This window comes from Coturnix japonica, unplaced genomic scaffold (assembly GCF_054131305.1).
Source record: "Coturnix japonica strain WE unplaced genomic scaffold, WE-NBRP24 Scf046, whole genome shotgun sequence".
NCBI classification, from domain to species: Eukaryota; Metazoa; Chordata; class Aves; order Galliformes; family Phasianidae; genus Coturnix; species Coturnix japonica.
This window is the reverse complement of record NW_028188949.1, coordinates 2,424,375-2,444,098: the sequence shown is the minus strand read 5'-3', so window position 1 is coordinate 2,444,098 and position 19,724 is coordinate 2,424,375. Positions and strand designations below refer to the sequence as shown.

General features: G+C 45.1%; 1 long non-coding RNA gene across 5 annotated transcripts; it reads right to left on the bottom strand.

The window, feature by feature from the left end:
- Positions 1–12,659: 12,659 nt before the first annotated feature.
- On the bottom strand, positions 12,660–16,279 carry LOC146752370 (uncharacterized). 5 transcript variants are annotated; one of them, XR_014940656.1, is made up of 4 exons: positions 16,059–16,279; positions 15,154–15,561; positions 14,451–14,858; positions 12,660–13,207 (listed from the first exon to the last, which is right to left on the bottom strand). It is a non-coding gene; the product is annotated as an uncharacterized LOC146752370 (long non-coding RNA). The 5 variants fall into 5 exon arrangements; XR_014940654.1 differs by having other exon boundaries at positions 12,661–13,207; positions 15,154–15,549; XR_014940655.1 differs by having other exon boundaries at positions 12,662–13,084; positions 15,154–15,549.
- Between the last annotated feature and the right edge of the window lie 3,445 nt (positions 16,280–19,724).

Below are 19,724 nucleotides of genomic sequence, written 5' to 3'. Positions count from 1 at the left end.
TATTTGACTTTCCAGAATGGTGTACTTACTTTCCAGGTATTTCTAAACAGTGATTTTTTATTTCCAAACATGGCTAACAGCAGGTTAAAAATTCTTTTCTTTGTTTCCTTTCTGCTAAGAATGAATGAATTTAATGTGGTCTTTTTCGTGCTTCCTTCTTTATGAAGGAGACAGCTGCTGCATCATGGCAAACAAACATTCAGATGGTTTGGAGAACAAGTCCTTACACAGACTACAGTGTACAGCAATAAAGACAATAATACAACAACATGCAAGACATTCATTCAGCCTCCAAACACTTCTCCCTGTTGACCAATTCAGAACATATTAAACCATTTAAGAAGGGCATTAAGCTTTAGAGTTGATGGGACGTTTTATACCTTGTACTTTTCTCCAACTCCCATAGTAAGCAAGGAAAAACAGAACAATAATAATAAAATCATATACAAAGCAAACAAAGAAAGAAACATACAAGCAGAAAACGCTGACAGAAAAAGAATATACCTCGCAAGGTGTCAGGATCCTTTATATCTAATCCTCAAGGCAGAGGATGAAAGCTTTGTCTTTTCTAGGTAACTTGTGGCTAAGACTGGGAGCTGGGAGGACTTTATACTTTTCCTGACCAGGTATGACCTGCTATGTAAACTAAATACAGAAAATAGTCAAATAACTATAACATATATAACATATATATTTATATGTAGGTATTTTAAAATCCCAGACCTTAAGCCTGAAGTTCCTTGAATGACTGGAGCTTTTAAATAGTGTTTTGATAGGAATTCTCTCAGCTGTCTAAGAGTGCAGCTGGTCAAATCCACAAGCAAGCCCGAACGATAAGCTTCATTTATAAGAGCAAACACATAAGAACAACATGGAGGGAATAGTTCTTAGTTTCTTGAGTGAACTAACCCAGGCACCGTGTAGCCTCTACTATTGCTGTTCCTGAAGGAGAATCTGTTCCTCCCTTTATTTCTGAGCTTCACCCACCTCTACCACCTCTCACAAGAAGTGTGTTTTGGGGGAATATTCATATGGAGTCGAAAGGAGCTGGCTGTTCTATCCAATCAAGAATGGGAAGGCATATGACCTGTAGATTAGAAGATAATCCAAATATGTCACAAGAAATCTCTCCATTTATTTTAACAGCTCACTTGGAAGCTGTGGAAGAATTATCACCTATTTATAAACAAGATAGTGAGAGATAAAATTCCATTGTACAGTGAAATCCATGAGATAACAAAGACAGAAAGTCAGTAAGTCCATCTGCCACAGCAAGCTCTGAGCTGGAAGCACTGATCTCAGACGCATATCAGCTACCATTTAGTTATGCTAACTGCATGTTTATACCACCTGTGCATATAGACCTGGTATGGCTGAGTCCCCAAGCATTAGCAGGGAGAGCGAAAATGACTTTGTAATATTATATTGGCGCTTAGAAATTCAATTTGAATATTGCTCCCAACATTTATCTAGTTCCTTCCGTTGCTCCTTGGGGGCATATTCTCCAAGCCCTTCACAAGCCTTGTTCAAGTCATTAATCTCTGGACAACTACATGCCTGCAGCTCCCCTCGGGAATTCCTTAAAGCTGCAGTGAGACAAGGCACACAAGAGAAACTTTGCTATGCACAGCAGGCTGAGCCCTCCTGCAGTCCCAGCTATGGAGTGCTCTGCAAAATCTGTCTCTTTTTGTTCCTGATGTGCAGAGGTTTGATCTGCTTTTGCACGAGCAAGAGAGCAGTGGCACCTCACACTTATATTTCTGAATATTCTTGCTGCATTCAGTGGGATGTAAGCAATAAATAAAGAAATAAAATAAAAATATTATTGCTTTGGTTCTCAAAAAAAAAAAAAAAAAGAACTGCCCAGCTTAATTTTGCTCCAGATCCTTCACTGCTTTGTTGCCTTTCACTGGACAAGATTTAGGGCCTCAATATCTTTCTTATAGTGATGGGTCCAAAACAGAAAGCTGATAAACAGACCGGTACTGTGATCAATAGAACTTGAGGAAGAAATTCATCTTTCATGAGGAGCTCCTCTTTGCACAGCACCAGGAACTAAGACAGGTGTTTGATTATTTCCTGCTATGAGGCAAAGATGGATCAGCAGATACAGCTGGAATCTATCTCTCTCCTCCCCACTTTATTCCCCACCTTCAATTCTTTTTGGAAAGGAAATGCTGCAAATCTGGACTTATTTGGGAAATCACCGTGCACACAATGAAGTGAGAAAGCACCGTGCACATGAACAAGGCAAGATCCTGGATCAAGCTTTCAGTGGAAGGGAAATGCCTGAAAGGATTGAGCAAAGTCCTGGTGAAAAATCCCTGGGGTTCCTGTTGGTGGGAAGCTGAACATGAGCCAGCAGTGTGCTCTCACAGCACAGAAAGTTAACCATATCCTGGGCTGCATCAAAAGAAGCACGGCCAGCAGGGCAAAGGAGGCGATCCTGCCCCTCTACTCTGTGCTGATGAGGCCTCATCTGGAGTACTGCATCCAGATGCAGAGTCCTCAGTACAGGAGAGACATGGACCTGTTGGAGCATGTACAGGTCACTGATACATGCCATAGAACTGATTCAAGGGCTGGAACACCTCTCCTATGAGGACAGGCTGAAAGAGCTGGGGCTGTTCAGCCTGGAGTACAAAAGGCTCCACGGTGACCTGAGAGCAGCCATGAAATCCTTAACAGGGGAAAGTAGAAAGAAATACAAATAAAAGAGATTTCCATTAGGATATTTAGCAACACAGTCAGTAAGGGAAGTCAGTAAGGCACAGATGATTTGCTACATACTACCAGAAGAAGAAATAAATGTTACAATTCAATGGTAAATTCAGTTGTATTCACTTTTACTTCTTCATAGACTAAGATCTGAATACATAGAAAACCAAGAGAAAATTTATTACAGGGATTATAGCTCTTTCATTAAAAATGTCTGAAACTTAATAAAGAAAGTCAGCCAGGGATGGATTTATTGACCATATCAAATATGACCCCTGACTTCAATTCTTTGTGTTGCTTTTTACAAGGAAATGTTCTCTTGGCAGTGGGGTCAGCATATTTGGTGTTGAAAGATGCTGTAGAGCAAGGACTGACTCCACTCAGACATCAGGATGCCCAGGACAAGTAGGGTTCCCAAAAGGGGAAACTACAAGCTGCCATCAACATCTCAAAGTAAAATCTCTTGGAGAAGGCAGGTTTGTGCAGAGCCAGAAAGATCATGAGGCTGCAAACACTTTCAAGGCATATTATGGTAAAAGCGAAGTTCTCCAGCACATGTAGATACCAGGAGGAGAGAGAAGGGGGTCCATGCACTGTCACTGTCTTTCCTCTGATATTCTATATAGTTCCATAGCAAATTAAATTCTTTGGCAGGTGAATTGCTGTAATAACAGAAGTAAAATAATAAAAAAAGCCATCGACTGGGCACAATGAGGCACACTGAGAAACAGTGAAGGGACAAGAAGGAGAAACCTCAGCTTCCTCTGTTGTGGGTCTTCAAAGTGCACCTGCAGCAGTCAGCTATTTTCCCTTATTATTTGGCTCTTTTCAAGATTTTCTTTGTGATACTGTTTTAATTTTTTTATTATTTTTATTTTTCTGTTTCCTAAGAGTCTCTACATGTTGTAGGTACTTCCCTCATCCAAAATTTCCTTTCTTCTTACGATAAAAGAATACAGATTATTCCCTCAATAATGGGAAAGGACAAATAGAAGCTGCTTCACCCCATCTGAGGTCAGGCTGTTTCCACACATAGGAAAATTGCAGGTAAGTGGAGGGGATTTTATCTAAGTGTAGGAACCAGGGGTGAAAATGTTGATTTTCTCCTCTATGAGAAGGGCAGAGCCAGCCATGCACACCCACAGAGCACAGAGCTTTTCATTGCTTCTTCATTTTTAAGTAAAATCATAGGGAAACTGTCAGACAATCAATGTGCAGAAGTGGTACAATCTCTTGAAAAGCCACTTATAGATCTGCAAAACTTGCAAAAAACAATTTTCTGTTTATCCAATTGTTTTCCCATCTCCAGATAAGACCCCGTGCTCTGATCCATTTTTTGTGCGTGCATCAACAGATTTACAAAAAGAAACAAGTCAGCAACTGGCAATTTATTCAAGGTGTTGAAAGTATCAGACAGTTGGTAGATTAGAAAGCAAACTGATTCCTCCAGAATTTCTTGGGGGACTCTCAGGAAATGGGATCCAGTAGGAGCTGGTCTGAAGTGGGGACTACTGCATTTCTAAGGAACTGTACATCAATGAGGAACTAGTTCAATGCTTTCTCAATCAAAGAAAAACCTGACTTCAGTACACGTCTGACCAAATGCCCAAGCTGTACAAACCTAAGTCAAGGTGTGAATGCAACTCTCTGAAAGGAAATTTTGTCATTTATTTCATTTATTTCATTAGTAAACATGGAAGTTTGGTGGCCCTTCCAGGCAGGGGGGCTGGAGCTTCATGATCCTTGGGGTCCCTTCCATCCCGGGTCATTCTGTGATTCTGTGATTCATTTCTCTGCATTGACAAGACTATCTTCCTTGTGTAAGCAGAAAGAAGAGCTGCTGGAGAGGAGCTCTGCTGAGAGGGACCTGGGCGTCCTGGTGGACGACAGATTGACCATGAGCCAGCAGTGTGCCCTTGTAGCCAAAAAAGCCAGGGGTGGGTAAAAGATCTAACACACATCTCTATGATGGGGGTGGCCCAGTCACAAGCAGTGCTGCGCTCAGTTGTTCTGCTTGCCTGCTCCTCGAGGAGTTAGGAGAAATCTATGCCTGTTGCATGTTCGAGTGCGTGTGCAATGCCATGTGGAGGGCTTATCACAATAAAGATTGGCGGATTTGCTGCGTAGACCGGTCAGAACTCAGATCTGCGTTGTGCTTCCTGCGGCACCAAACGCCCAACAGTGGCAGTTCCGAGTATTGGCTAGCAGGTGGGAGCAGAGACCACGGAAAAAACGTCTGCGGGACAGACCCTGGGGATCCGTTCTCTTTTGATTATAGGGGAAATATATTGAAAGCTTCAGATTTCATTAATCTTTGTGGGAATCATATAATGTGCAACTCAGATCTACCTCTTCGTGCAGTGACTGCCTGTAAATTTGCTAGAGCCTGATATAATATGGCCTTGTGCTTTCCGCTAACTCACCTTCATTTCATTTTCATTACATTTGCTTGGTAGTCAGATTTTGGTGTGTGGATATTTTAAAACAATCTAACTGACATTGCCAAAAAATTAAAAATAATAAAAAAATGCACGACAGCATCAATTGTATCAATTTTTATAGGTAAGATAAAGAAGAGCAGTTTCCCTTAGTTTTCTGTGCCTCTTTACTTTCTTACCCTCTCCCCTTGTGTGAGAAACTCTCAAAGTCAAAGATTTCTAGTTAGGCAAAGCTGGCAGCGATAGCAGCAGTGCTTATTCATTACTGCAATACTGCGTGCACATCCCCTATTGGCAAGGGAGAAACTGCACACCAGTCAGTGAAATCAATTCTGTTCTATGCCCTAAACCCACTGCAGGTGATGCTCTCATGGCTCTCATTGGTTGAGCATCTCAGGCTCACAGACTCCTCCAGACTGTTGCTAGGATTCATTTCCATAGAAGGTCAATTACCAACCTCTTGGTTTTAGGTCTGCCTTGTACTTTTCTGCGGACAGAGAAGGGCAATGTTTCCAACAGTCAGTACATTCATTCTGTGCTGTGCTGGGCTCTACCCACCCTGCGTATTTATCTTGTGCTTGTCTCAATTCTACCCATGTCAGAATGCCCCCAGTCTGAACTTAACTCTGTTCAGCAACTTTCTTGGTGGAAAAACTACTTATACAGCTGTTTTACAAGAGGGTTATACATTCAGTTAGGGCCTACACTATGTACTGAAAATACTGGAAACTTCCACTGCAAAAACACAATCTACCTCTCCCATCTGTGCAGCCTTGCAGACCCAGAGCACGCCAGGTTATTTCTGCTTTCATAGCATTTGCATGCTGTAGGGTGAGCAAAAGGTTCTGCTGCTTGATTCTTCTGCAAGAGCTGCCTACCGGCAAATGGTTGCAGGGATGGAGGATGTGACAGAAAGCATTTGTCTCCACAAGAGCAGAGTTACATTCAGTGCAGAGTGTGAGAGTCAGGTTGGTGTGGAAAAGCACTGACACGCTGGGGATGATGCAGTGCTCACATGTCTAACACTCACAGACATTACTGTCAGAAGGATGGTGCTGTGTTGTGCTTCTACCTTTGGCAGCCCCTGGAGAAATGCTGTGGCACACAGAACACCTTTGTATTGCACTGACTGCTGCCATGCAGCATGGATTTAACACACCAAATCCAGAGGAGCATGACTGCATCTAACTGCCCTGAGAAAAACTACTGTAGCTGAAGAGATGAGGAGGCAGCTGCTCATCTGCAGAACAAGCAGTACTGCCTGACATTGGGCCAGGTGAGCACCTCCTGCTGCAGCGTGATGATGACAGGGCTGGAGATGATCTGCAAAGCCAGCTTAAAAGTGGGAGACATGAGTCAACATGGCAGGAGGACAGAGGTGTTAGGGAGCAGCCAAGGCATCAAAGAGTATCAGAAGGCTTTGAAAGGTATCACAAAGCGACAGCCAGGAAGACTGGGATTATCATGAGCAGCAACCTGGATGCTAGAGATTATTTGCTCCCATACAAAATGGTAGAGATCTTGCTGCTGACATCCCAAAGCCATGCAAAATGGGAACCCAGAGCTCTGCCTGCATGAACCCCACAGCCATAGCATTGCAAGCTGAGCTGCCTTGCTGTTTGTGGCATTCATCCCAATCCCTGTGAATGAAGACTCAGAATGCAGTCAAGGCGATGATTGAGCATGAGAGTGACTTTATTCAATAAAAGACAGGAGGGCTTGAGAGGTCAAGGGTGAAGATGGGACTCCTCTTGTTAAGATGAGAGTGGCTCAGAGCTGGTGCTGCTGCCTGGTGCCTGGGACTGGCAGCCTGACTCTAAGTCCCCATCTAAGATGCTCAGCTTCACCTCACTGATGCTGCCCTGCTCCTGCATGGTGGTGCTGCTGTTGGGGCACTCGGGCTGTGCTTGGGATGGGCAGCACTGCAAAGGCGCTGGGTCACAATCCAGGCAGGTGACTGTGGTGTCTGGCAGGCTCAGGTCAGGAGCTTCAGCAGAGCCAGGAGATATGAGAGCATGAACGTGGATGAGCCCCTTGTGTCCATCACTGTTACCATGTGGAAGGCTGTCATCCGAATTGCAGCGATTTGTGCTTAATAAGAACTCTCCATTGATGGAAACACACTGCACATCACTACTTGGTTTGGATCTTTGGGGTTGACAAGGGCTCGAATTATCTAGGAAGGCACAGAAACACAAGGGTTAGTGTCAAACATTTGCAAGTTGAATCATGCAAGAGGTTGCTGATACTTGGTAATAGAGTGGCGGCAGGACGAAGCAAATAAGCTTGAAGCAACAGAGCCACTGTCTTGAAAGTGATCCTCGTGAAGGTCCATAAGTTTTGACTCTGCCTGGACTTCATATGGGGTAGTATGACATCACAAAGGGGTGATATGATGTCACAAAGGGGCATTATGACGTCACAAATAAGCATTATGATGTCACAAAGGGGCACTATAATGTCAAAAAGGGGCATTATGACATCACAAATAAGCATTATGACGTCACAAAGGGCATTATGACATCACAAAGGGCATTATGACATCACAAAGGGGCATTGTGACGTCACAAAGGATCATTATGACGTCACAAAGAGGCATTATGACATCACAAAGGGGCATCGTGACATCAGAAAGGGGCATCGTGATGTCAGAAAGGAGCATTATGACATCACAAAGGTCATTATGACATCACAAAGAAGCATTATGACGTCACAAAGGGGCATTATGACATCACAAAGGGGTGTTACCATCACCCTGCGCCCAACTCCTCTCTCCCTCCTATTGGCTCCCTCTCCCACCAATCCCCGATCTCCCCTCCCCTTAGGCATTGAATTCTCTTCTCACTACCTCCTCCTAGTCCTCCCCTAGGAACAGAAACCATTCAGATTCTACAGCAAACTACAGCATCTGCACTGCAAGAGCTCACTGAACCACCTGCAACAATGAAACATGGTTTTGGAGAGTGGGTTTGAAAACACACCTTTAGACAGCTGTCGCCCTGTAGCCAAAAGGAAACCAAGCAGCAAAAGAAGAGTCCAGCCTGAAACATGCCCATGCTACTAGCCCAGGTTTTTCACAGTCAATGCAGAATCCATCCTGTTCATGAGGTGACAAATGACCAGTGGGTCTCCCCTTGCTCCACCCCTTCTCCTTCAAAGCCAGAAAAAGAAAGAAAAAACAAGCTTCTGTACAGCTGCCGTTATTTCTGACAGCGAGTGTAATCACAGAATCATAGAATGGCCTGGGCTGGAAGGGACCTCAAGGATCATGAAGATCAATCGCCTCCCTGTCCCTGCTGGCCATCCCCTCTTCTGATGGAGCCCAGGGGACCATTTGCTCTCTGAGCTGCAAGAGCACGCTGATGGCTCACGTTCTGTTTTTCATCCACCAGGACCCCCAGGTCCTTCTCTGCGGGGCTTCTCTTAAGGACTGCTCCTCCCAGTCTGTAGAAATGCCTGGGATTCCTCCAGCCCAAGTGCAAAACCTTGAACTTTCCTGTCTTGAACCTCATTAGATTCACCTAGGCCAACCTCTCGGTTGAGCTCCCTCTGAATGGCATCCCTTCCTTCCACTGCATCAGCCCCACCACTCAGCAAACAGCAGAGGGTGCACTCCATTGCATCATTGGTGTCACTGATAACCATGTAAAAAAGCACTGGTCCCAAGACAGACTCCCGGATGACACCACTTGTTATTGGCCTCCACCTGGACACAGAACCATGAATCACCACCCTCTGTCTGTGGCCTTTCAACCAATCCCTTATCCACCAGGTGGTCCACCTGTCAAATCCACATCCCTCCAGTTTAGAGATAAGGATGTGGTGGAGGGCCATGTCAAAGATCTTGCTCAAGTCCAGGTCAATGAAATCTGTTACCTTCCTTTTGTCCACAAATGCCGTCACTCCATCATAGAAGACCACCAGATTGGTTAGGCATGGCCTTCCCCTGCTAAAGCCACGTTGACTGTCTTGGATCACATGCTCATTCCTTATGTGATCAAGCATGTCTTTGAGGCGGATCTGTTCTTCAGCATCTTCATCACAGTTCTACATTTGAATCAAATAATTGGTGTTGCTGTCACCATGAAAACCTCTTTGTCTTCTACTCCTGCTGCACTTCTGTGCTTTCACCAGAAGCAAAGGGAGAGGCCACCTCCTAGATCCAAATTTTAAGAAACCAACACCCAATAGGTGTCATCTGAAGTAAAATAGGAGAGAAATTAAGATGACTCTTTTGCATGCAGCTTGGAACACTCCCTCACTCAGGCACACCACCATCAGATCAAGGAGATGCTGCCTTCAGCTTAGAGACTGTATGGGAAATCACAGTTTGAACCTCTGATTAATCAGCTGAGGCAAGTGTTGGGTCAGCTGCGGGAGCACAGGTGAGAGTAATCTAGCTGTGCTCCCAGAAGGGGTGGACCTCGACTGCACCTCTTCTGAGACCTCACCTCATTTAAAGGCTGACCACAACTAAGGCAGAATCTCTTGGAGACTGCTCCCCAGTTGAGACTGCCTCAGCTTTCTGGTCAAGGCATCAACATTGGTCAGTTTTCCTTTGCTAATAATCTTTGACTATTTACCACCATCTTGGTTAACATCTTTTTACTAGCCACCCTTACAGAGACCATAAGGGCTTGGGCTTCCAAACTCTCAGCAAGCATTTGGATCAGACAGCTTCCTGCTGGGGAGCCCCCTGCATCACTGCTGCCTCCTCGTGTTCCGTACCCGCAGATGCTACAGAGCTCATTAGCATGGACTTCCTTCCTCCCCTCAGCAGCTGCTCCTGCACTCACCTTCATTCCTACTCAGATACCGGCCGCTTCCAGCACCAGCTGACCTGCAAGACACAGAAAGGAAAGGTGGGAGTCATGCAAACGCACAAGCCCAAGGCTGCGTCACCACCACGTATGGCAGCCTCGGGAAGTCAGCTGCAACTACATCCTTTGTCAGAATGGAAACAGGCACCGTCAATTAAGTGTGACCTCTGAACTCATTGCCACCATCAGAAATAGGCACTGAAATTGCTCACTTCACTGCAGCTGGTTACCTCCTGATTTTGGGTAAATGCGGACACTGTCTTGAGGGCTACCAGAAAAACGACATCAACTTCATTGTAGGTGGTTAAGCTTGGAAGCTGGACTTGAGCAAGAAAAGTTTCTCAGCTCAGAATCACAGAATTATCAAGGTTGGAGAAGACCTACAAAATCATCTGGTCCAACCATTACCAATACTTCCCGGATAAATCATACCTCTCAACACAACATCCAAATGTTTCTTGAGCACTCCCATGGTCGGTGACTCCACCACCTCCCTGGGCAGTGCTATCCAATGCCTGAATACCCTTTAGGGGAAGTAATATTTCCTAATGTCCAGCCTGAATCTTTCCTGGCACAGCTTAAAACCATTCCCTCTAGATCTATAACTGATCACACGAGAGAAGAGGCCAAACCCCAGCTCACTACAACCTCCCTTCAGGACGTTATAGAGAGTTATAAGGTCTCCCCTGAGCCTGCTCTTTTTCAAGCTGAACAATCCTAGTTCCCTCAGCAGCTCCTCGTAAGGTTTGTGCTCCAGACCCCTCACTACCTTCGTAGCTGAAGACGTTCCAGAACCGCAAGGTTTTCTTGCAGGGAGGGGCCCAAAACTGAATAGGTCAAACATCCTTCTCTCCATCATTGCTGTCACGTGGAAGGCTGTCCTTGGAACTGCAGTGACTCATGCATCCTAACTGCACTCCATTGATGGAAGCACAATGTGCATCATTGCAACTTGCTGGTGGGTTCATGTATTGGCAAGGGATCGATTCACCTGGAAAGAGTAGATACACAGCATTTAGCGTCAAACTTTCACTGTCCAAGGAGGCAAAGGCTTGGTGCTGCCTGTCAAGCAGGTTTCAAGCAGCTTGTGAGACTCATCTGGGAAAGACAGGAGTCAACCAAAGATGTCAGGCACAGGCTTGAATGCCAGAAGGAGGTACAAGCCCACTGAAAGCATGAATTCTACCTGTGTTGCTGACAAGCAGTGTTTTGAAAGCTGGATTTGCACCCTTACCTGCCAGGACCAAGACTTCTGCTTCAGAGGGCTCCCTGGCACTGCTCTGCAGTTGGTGTTTGGCCACAGGGGATGGTTTGCCCAGGCAGAAGCAGGAACGCCAACTGCCAGCTGGTGATTCCTTCCTCTTTCTGGAAGAACTTGGTCTGGAGAGAAAATAGAGCATGCTGTCAGTCGTGGTGCAGGGTGAGGGAAGAGCTGCACTGAGCCCTTGCCAATAGTTGCCTGTTCCTGGTAATGCCTGCTTTCTGCTGAAACACAGCTTAGAAACACCCTCTGTTTCAAACAGCAGAGGATGCTTCCATTCCTACAGCTCAGCCCTCAAGTCCTGCTGGCTACATTCCTCTCAATGATTTCAAGCAAGATTCGGAGCATGTGAGCAAAGGCTCCACAGCCGGACAGGAAAGGAGCTGGCAGGCGTAACTGCTTTCTGAGGAACCGTACAGTTATAAGGGAAGCTCAAAAGCATCCCTGACTCTTACGTTAACACCTCCTCGGCCTCAGCTCACTGCCACCTTTAATTTCTAGTGCCAGCAAGTCTGACCAACAGCTCTGCTTACAGGAGAAGCACAATTGGTTTCAGGCACATGGCCCTGAAATCTGGAAAACCCCAAGATTTCCATGTACAGCCAGCACAGAACAGGATAGACGCCAGCATGGCTTTCTGCATCTTGTGACTGCCTGCCCAACCAGGAAGGAAAGGCACCTTGTGTGGCTCCACTGAGGCCATAGGGCAACTGTGTGTTAGTTGAATCCTCAAAGATATAATGGACAAAAAATAAACCAATAAAAATCATCCAAACAATGATGGTAGGGGCTGGAAAGGGAATTCCTCTTTATCTTTCAGATGGAAAATCAATGATTGCGTTGAAGTTCCTCAGTACAGCTGCAGGCCCTTCCTCCACTTGTATCTTGCTGCTCCGTGTTGCAACAGGAGAGCTGCTCTGGCCTCTCCTCTCAGCCTGTGCCGCCTGCACGGTGAGCAGCTTTGTGGATGGAGAGACCCACACAGACTTGGGCCCTGCCAGAGAACTGTGCCCTGCAAGGGAAAACCACAGCTAAGACAGAAAAGGAAGCAGCAGCACAGCCATCCCCATTCTGCATATCTCTCAGAATTGCTCATCCGAGCCACTGGAAGAAGAGGAGCTCAAAATAACTGTGTGCTCAGAGGTATGCTCGTGGCAAAGGACACAGCCACAATTAAGAGCAGCTCACTGTATCTTAAGAGGCAAACAAAAAGCCTAGAAAAACTAGGGGCCAGAGATCTCAGAAAGCATCACTGCCACACTTCAATCAAGTTTCACCTGCTTGCAAAACATCTTAAGAGCAGTGATGGTTTTCTCCATGTAAGGCTTGGACACTCTCAGGACCCATCAACAGGGCACCATATTCTAACCTAAGCCCAGAAGCCTGCTGTCTCCTCAACAGTAACAGAATTTTCAAAGGTCTTGGAGAAGCCCTGGATTGGATGAAGCTGTCAGATCAAGATCAAGCTAATGGAGGAAGATGCTCACCTACTCCCTCTCCCATGGCTGGTGTGGATTTGGAGCAGAAGATGACATCTGTGTGGCTGATGAGTAATTCCACAACAGCTGACTGTATCTGCAGCTCCATGCAAGCAGCTTTGCTGGCGCAGGAAGATTGGCTCTGCTGGGATCTGAAGAAAAGGCAGATCTTACAAGTCATTTCCCCGAGGTCACTTCCCCAAGTCTGAATTTCTGTAGCCAAAAACTGTCAAGCTGGGCTCTGGAGACTTCCGCAGTGGGCAAACAGCGATGCCACTGATGTGATGCCACTAATTCTCCTGGATGATCAGAGACACAGCAGTCCCAGCTAAACAAGTGAGTAGAAACTGTCATCTAGAAATTGTGCACCTGGGTTGGGGGACAGCAGAACTAAGCATCGTGTTGAAATGGAAGAAGAAGTTTACCTTAAGAGGTTTGGAGCCCACACTATCGCTAAGTTCTTAGCATGCATGTTTATCACCGAGCAGATCCCTGCCAGAGAAATCAAGTGTCTTATTAAGTCCCATGGGGACAGTGCACTGGTGGTCAGCACTGAGGCAGACTTGATGCCTTCCAAGAGGCATCTGGGGAACACAGAAACACAGAATGACCCGGGTTGGAAGGGACCTCAAGGATAATGAAGCTCCACTCCCCCTGCCTGGCAGGGCCACCTATCTTCCACATTTACTAGACCAGGCTGTCCAGGGCCACATCTAACCTGGCCTTGGACACCTCTACGGATGGGGGATCCACAACGTCCCTGGGCAGCCTGTTCCAGGACCTCAGCACTCTCCTAGTAAAGAACTTTCCCCTAACATCCAACGTTAATCTTCCCTCTTTCAACATAAAACCATTTCCTCTTGAACTGATATTATCGGCCCTTTCAAAGAGTTAACACCCCTCCTGATTATACACACAGCCCGTGCCATCAAGGCCAAGCGGTGCAAGCACTGGGCAGCTTTACAGCCTGATTGCACAGTGCAGCTCCTCGCAGCAGGCATTCGTCTCCAAGTCCACTTTGCTATTAACCCCATTCTACCAATAGCAGGAGAACAGCAAAGGAAAAGGAATTCTCACAACCATTGTGAATAGCTTAAATAAGCACCTCCTGGCACCACCACAAGTGCCATCAGTGAGAGGCAGGATGTGGCAAAGACGTGACTCATGGGGCTAACAGAAAGAAGACCTCAGAGCTGGGGCACTGCTACAACCACTAACCAGGATGGCCAGGGAACTGGTACGTGTCATTTCCAAGACATTGCCCTGAGCTTATAGAGATCCTGGCATACAGCTGCTCGGTCAGCAGAGGGTTCAGGAGCTCCCTGAAATACAGCTTACACAGGGAGCTCACGCTGTGAATGTCTTGGACGCTGAGCTCAGGAACCTGCTCCATATTGAATTCATGGCTGCAGAGAAGGACACAGAATTGGGCAGAGGGCTTTGAGGAAGATGAAAACAAGTCCAAAGCCACACAAAATACAGTCAAGAAAAGGAAGGACTTCTGCAGAGCCTTCCATACGGTCTCACATCACAGCGAGAAGCAGGAGAGCTCTTGTGGCACAAAGCTTGGAGCTGGAGAAATCAAGGCTGCCTCTAAGATAGTGCTTGCTAAAAGACTTGTGCTCTAGACACCTCACACCTTCAGTGTTCTTCTTTGGACATATCCCAGGATTTCAGTGTCCTTCTTGCAGTGAGGGGCCAAGAACTGAACACAGAACTCAAGGTGAGGACTCACCAGTGCCAAGTACAGGGGGATGATCGATTCCCTGCTCCTGCTGACTCCAACCTTCTGCATTCCAGTTCCAATCTAAACCATTCCTGCTGTGGTAGTACTTGAATCCTCATTTGGGGCTGGACCTCAACAGGTCAACACATCAGAAATAACACAATGTGCATCTTGAAGACGTGTCTCAAAGCCCAGAAAATCCAACTGTCTGACCTTGGCACAACTCACCAACCAAGAGCCAGGCCTTGACAACTTGGCTGATCTGAGCACATAGGAGGGGGCCAGACAGTGGACCAGAAGTGTCCATTTCCACTGAAGCTCCTTGTAGAGAACAGCACCAATCAGCAGGCGTGAATCAATTCATTCACAGGCTTCACAATGAGTCTGTTTCTTTATAAAAGAAACCCACATCGATTCCTAATCAAAAAAGGGAGGAGTTAATATGGACCAAAGAAGTTTCTGTTCCTACGCTTCATCCCTCACCCCAACTTCCCTTGCCCCATCCCCAACTCCTGGATGATGCCCACAAGCTTAAAGGCAGGTCTCAAACCCACAGGGCTCCGTTCACAATACTCCATCAGAATGGATGTTACACTTCTTCTATACACTCAAACAGACTGAGCAGTGGTATCTCAGTCACTTAAAACACACAGAAGCATCCAAACCCAGAGCACACACATCCCTTCCTGTGGTACTGCAGCCCACAGCTCACCTTCACACCTCTGTTGATTCCTGGTGTTTTACACACATGCAGCCTCGCTACGGTTCCATGGGTGTCACACAAGACCTGCAGGACCTCTTTCTCCGCAAACCCCACCTGTTGGGTGTTTCCTGTTGGCACTGAACATGAACAAATCTACCGCTGAGCAACAGGACGTGAGACAAACAGCAGAAAACAACCAACCTGCAGAACTAACTCGTTTGGGTTGGCCCAGATGTTAGCATGCTCCCTTTCCATGGCCCAGGCCAAGCTTGATGAGCTGCTCCTCGTTTGCAGAGGGGGAGAACGCTGCAGATGGGATGTGGTGGCTATGCACACATCATGCCTTTCTCTTGCTTTTCCTCTCTCCATCTTCCATTAGCAAACAGCATCTATAAGCTTTCCTTCCTGAAAAAATCACTGGTTAAAAACGAATTGGTAAGCTTGCTTTTAAAACTGCCTTCTTTATGCAGCTTGATGCTTTAAAGCAGAAGCTCATCTAGCAATGGTGGGTCAAGTACAATTTGCCCTTGGTCAATCCATGCTGACTATTCCTGAAGATTCTTCCTCTTTAAAGCTCTGTGTACATCCAACCTAACTCCAAAATCTTATCAACTGTGCCTTATCACTTTCCATTGCGTTTTAAAATCCTCACTGACTCCTTTACTTGTTCCCTTGCTTGCTATTTCTGTGCAAACCAAACACTGGAGTTAGGGTTCTTGTAAAATGAACCATGGCCTACAGGTAGAAGGCACCAAAATTTATGCTTAACATACTTTGCTCAATCTGTATCTTACTTCGGTCAAGGTTTACTAGATACTGAAGTATGGAGTAAGCACTATATACAATGAGAAGTAAATTTCTGGATTAAGTGCTATATTTTTTCTGTAAGAAACTAGCACTACATCTTTACACACCTGCTTTGTTCTCTGAGTATTTAGATCAAGCGGAGATTCTTCAAACACTGAAGCTACATCAGAAAATTCCATGGATCCAAACACATCTGGCACGTGGCTGCAGTCTGGCACATCTTCATTATGTCAGAGCCTTTTCAGACTGAAAAGAAATGTGCCATTGAGATTCTTTTGCAGAATTAAAAGAAAGATTTCATCAAAAGATTTCATCACTAAAATCTAAATAAGATTGCTTTGCAAATTCCAAACTATGGCTAAGAGCTAATGCAGGTCCACAAGCCAGCAGCAAAAACTTTTATATTATGTTCTTAATACTGTAATTTTGGATTTGACGTTCATATCAAGAGCAGAAGGGAAATTACTCTTAGAGCTCAAGTCATCTTTCACAGCCTGTGTCAACAAGAGCAGCACCTCACAGCCTTTGGTTTGAAGACCCGGACCACAAGCTAGCTAATGATTTTACACAGAATTCCAGAGTTCAAGTCATTGTTTACTTTAGGGCTGCAATTCTACTGAAAGCCTTCAAGTTCATCACACTGAATTATCACTGGCACCACACATAACTCCACGTTACATATGTGATCACAAGCAACCTGGCAACTTCAGACAATTCCAAAGCACTCCACGTGCACTTTGCTACTAAAGTACAGAAAAAGGAATTAACATCAGAAATAGCTGCAGTCAAAACCATCTAAGAATCCAAGTCTCCAGGAAACAAGGAAAGCAAATCCTCTCCAGGACTGTCTTCTAAAAGGAAACAGATCAGAAAGGTGAGATCTTTCCCCCTTTGATCACCCACTCATGTAACGTCCATGTCATTTCTAAGTATGCTGCCCAGACCAAGACTGAGGATGCTTCAGAAGAAGACCTTCCCTGCTAAGCCAAACAGAACAAGTAAGGTACCAAAATATGTAGAGCCAAACATGGAAAGGTGCTCTAAGAAGGTAAGCATCACAAGAGACCAACAGGAATGCTTACACAATCCAAACAATGCACAATGTCTGTTCCACAAGCTGCCAAGAGGAATGTGTGCAGTACTCACAGCGCACCATGTACACTGCTTACTGCAGTCATACAACTTCGTAGGACCAGACCAACTTACTGAAACATTTTAATGAACAGACCGAACTGTATGGAACTAGGAGGACAAGTGGTGAGAGACCACAGGCTGAATGCAAGCCAGCAGTGTGCTCTGACAGAAAAGAAGTACAACAAGATCATCAGCTGCATTAAAAAGCAGCACAACCAGACCACGACAAGTCATTCCTGCTTCAACACTCACTGGACCACATCTACAATACTGTATCTGGTTTTTGGCCAGGAAGGATAACAACCTAAAGCAAGTTCTGGGGATGACCTCCAGCCTGTGCAGGGGGCTGAAGCTCCCACTCAGAGAAGAGAAGCTGGGGAGAATGATCTTTGTTCAGAGTGCCTTCCAGTAGCCTTAGATAGAGGGATTTCATAAGATGCCTAGGAAAATGCTCGTGCTGTAATGATTTGCTTTACTGAGAGATACCAGCAGCTTACAAAATGCCAAGCTCTAACCTATTGGTGAGGAAATATTCAAGCCTTCCAGTACCTAACCTGTGCTTCAAGACTTCAGTGACAGAAAATCCATTGGATGGGGCCAGAGGAATGCATCTCACCCCATACCCTCTGTACAGCCACCATTTGTTTAAAGGATCACTCTTCCTTGAGGCACAAAACTAGAGCAGGTTACACAACAGACTGACACCACAAGGGCTTCTCTCTAGATACAAACTGCAGCAAAGAGCATCACAAAAATGGGAAACCAACACTCAGATCAGATCTGTGTCTCTGCTCCGCTCATTAGGAGCATCATGTTTTACTCCCCTTTCAGAGGAAGATACTTCTTCAAGGATAACAAAATCCAGCTCAGCTACACAACACAGTACCAAATAGCAATAATTATCTAACATTTCCTGTAGGGAAAGAATTCTAAGCACAAGTTATTGTCTGAGTTTCAGCTGGAACTGAATTATTTTCTTCAGTGTCTGATTTAATACTACGTTTTCATTCTAGAGAAACAATGGAGATAGCGCAGTGATGCTTACAGTTGCTGCCAGGTAGCGTTGTACAGAGCCACAGTCAATCTCAGCTGAGAGCCCAAGGAAGTGAGAAGGAACAGAACTAGGACAGCTGACTTAAACTGGCCAAAGGATATTCCATACTATATGACATATTGTGGAAGGAGTTTTGAAGGGGGTAGAACTTCATGTCAATCTCTTCCACTACTAGGAGGCTAACTGGACACTGATTGGTAGGTGGTGAGCAATTGCTTTTGCATTCATCATAACTATTATCCTTTATCTCAGTAAATAATTCTATCAATTCAATCAACCCATTAGTTCTACTTTGTGTTACTTCTCCCGCCTTAAGTTCTCTCCTGCAATCCACTGGAATGGAGTGGAGTACTGTAACTTTCTCTCCCAACAGAAAAATAAAAACACATTCATTATTATTTATGGAAGACTGACTACAGTTCAGGCTCACTGGTTTGAGGTCTCTAGGCATAACCCTGACTGTGAACAGAAGCAATTGCTGAAACAGTCTGTCAAAAAAAGACTGGAGCTTCCTCTTCCAAAAGGTGGTCCTTAGAAACAATGCAATCAAACAGCTTCCCTGTAAGATAAGGTTATCTGAAAATGCATTTAGAGAGTATCAGAGAAAGGTAAGTAACAATGACAGCACAGAAAGCAGAAACTATTTCTTACCTCTATGACTATAAATATTTCTTTGGTGTCTCTCTTACGTGATCCAATGGGCAAACACGTTGATGACTTCAGTTCTTCATGGCATCAATTTCTGTTTTAGCATGAGGCAAGTCATCCTTAAGAGACCATAAAAGCAAGCGATGAGATTGCTAACTACTGTGACATACCAGGTACCACATCTGACTGCTGTGAAACATAACAAGCACATACGGGACAGTACACAATTCAACATCAACTCAGCAATGACTGACATCACTCCCATAGAAATTCTGAAACAGAGCTGTGAAAACTGAAAAACAAAACATTCAGCATTTTCATTGGTATTTTGGTAAAGTTGCTGTAATAATGTAACAATAATGTAATGTAATGTAATAACGTAATAACTTCCTCCATTTTACAGCCAGAGAATACTGCCCTCTGAACAACGAGGAAGAAGATTTGTGGTGCTCTGTTAAACTTTTTCCAGCTCTACAGCATCTTTCAAAAGGCAATGGGACCAGTAGGCTGCATTCGTATGTACCATCCCACCTGCCCCCGTGTTCTTGAGAACTCCACAACTCCAACAGAAGATATTCTCATATTTAAATGCCTTTTGGCTTACCCCTACAGTAACTTTCTCCATGATTTTTAGTGCAACTTTTTCACCAGACAGAAGATGCCGCCCGAGTTTTACCTTGGCAAAACCACCTACAAATCAAAACACAGATGCTTAAAGTTGAGTGTGAATTCTTCTCTAATATAATATTACAATTTCCAACTGGTTTAAAAAACGAATTTCAAATTTATACAAATGAAACCTGACTTAGAGAACTAAGAGCTGTTAATCTATTCTCAGATTAATTCTAGAGTGGTGAGACAGACTGTTAGGCGTGCTGTTTCTGTACAAAGATGACACTTACCCGTTCCAACTGTTTCATGGAATTCCTAGTACTTG